We start from the raw sequence: 1,701 nt of genomic DNA, 5'->3' as shown, positions 1-1,701 counted from the left end.
GACATTGCGGGGCAGGATTGAATTCCCCTCGAGCTATGGAGATCACATGTCGGCTCCATACTACGAGTACACAGAGACTGACCGTCTACACACATTTCCAAGAACGACAGCAATGCAAATTACATTCGAATGTTATTCCGTAATTCGCATGTCATAAAATTCCATGTGATAGAACTTTATTTCACGCTAATTTTTTCGCCCACTTTACATTACTAAACTATAATTAATTACTCGCAAAATAAAGAAAAATACTTACTTCTGTGTATATTGCTATGAACTGTACACGGCAAAAAGAATGAACAGAGTTGCCGGAACATTCAGCGTCATATGCCATTGTTGTATGAAACTCAGAAGGCAGACCGGACCTAGCCGTAAACACAGAAACAAAGCGAATAGGCTACAGTAGTGATGGAGGAAATAAATTAAATACCGATATATTGATATTGCAATATATTGCAAACTAATTTCGATAAACGATATATATCGCAGAAAATATATCGATATATCGAACGATTATCGATATATCGTTATTCCGTAAGCAAATTGCATTTTCAGGCGTACATTTACTGTATTACAATAAAATTACTTACATTTTAACACTCCTTTTTACGATTTAAATTAACATCATAACAGTCAAAAACATAAATGTAAAACTGTAACAATAAACAATACCTGAATAATTTCAAGGAAAAATTGTTCCGGAGCCGGGTATCGATCCCGGGACCCTTCGCTTAGCGCGCGAACGCTCTACCGACTGAGCTACCCCAGGAACTATACTCGACACCGTCACAATTTTTCCTCTTACATCTACACAACTCAAATGAGCTGACAAGACGCCAGAACTCAACTATGAGTGCACACAATACTGTGTGACTTAATTTGTGGCTTTCTGTTAACGTAACTCCAGTAACGAATGTATTATTCAAATCTAGCTTTCAGGTAGTAGCTCCCTATAAAGCAACCTGTACTGCAGCGATATTTTACTACCTAATTAACTTATTATTCCCAGAACATGAATTTTACCAGCAGTCGAAAAGTATTGGGAATAAACTTGAATAAGGAACAAAAAAAGTTTCCTTGCCAGGCAGGATTCGAACCACGAAAGTCTTAGTTACCAGTCTATCGTGCTCTGGAGTGAACTAGGGATGGGCGAAAAAAACGTAGCAGTTACTTTGTAACAGTTACTTAATTGTAACGATTACAAAAATAACTTGGACACGAAATAAGTAGTTACTCGCTGTTATTTATTTATTTATTTATTTATTTATTTATTTATTTATTTATTTATTTATTCTGGTGTAGTTAAGGCCATCAGGCCTTCTCTTCTACAACACCAGGAATACAAATACAATAATAGAAATAAACAGAAAAAAATACACTGTAATATGCAAAGTAAAGCTACACAAGAAATAAAGAGAGAGAGAGAGAAAAAAAACACTATAAACAAAGTAAAGCCACACAAAAATATACACAGGTTGCAGTCACACAAACTTTAAATGAGTGATTAAGTATCATAATTAATTCTATCCTAACTAATTAACTAACCTAAAGAAGAAACTTGCAGTTTTAATCTAGATTAAAAAAATAAAAAAAAACACAAATCAGTACTTCTAGCAATACCTAAAAAACATTAACTAAAGGCAAAATTTTCCAATTTAATTTTGAATTGTGATAAAGTCCGGCAGTCCCTGACATCATTAG

The 1,701-nt window shown here is 34.2% G+C and overlaps 1 non-coding gene across 1 annotated transcript; it reads right to left on the bottom strand.

The window, feature by feature from the left end:
* Positions 1–696: 696 nt before the first annotated feature.
* On the bottom strand, positions 697–770 carry TRNAS-GCU (transfer RNA serine (anticodon GCU)). The gene has a single exon. It is a non-coding gene; the product is annotated as a tRNA-Ser (tRNA).
* Between the last annotated feature and the right edge of the window lie 931 nt (positions 771–1,701).

The sequence above is a fragment of the Periplaneta americana genome, chromosome 8 (genome assembly GCF_040183065.1).
Source record: "Periplaneta americana isolate PAMFEO1 chromosome 8, P.americana_PAMFEO1_priV1, whole genome shotgun sequence".
Taxonomy (NCBI): domain Eukaryota; kingdom Metazoa; phylum Arthropoda; class Insecta; order Blattodea; family Blattidae; genus Periplaneta; species Periplaneta americana.
Note: the sequence above shows the minus strand (reverse complement) of the source record. Positions and strands in the feature narration are given on the sequence as shown.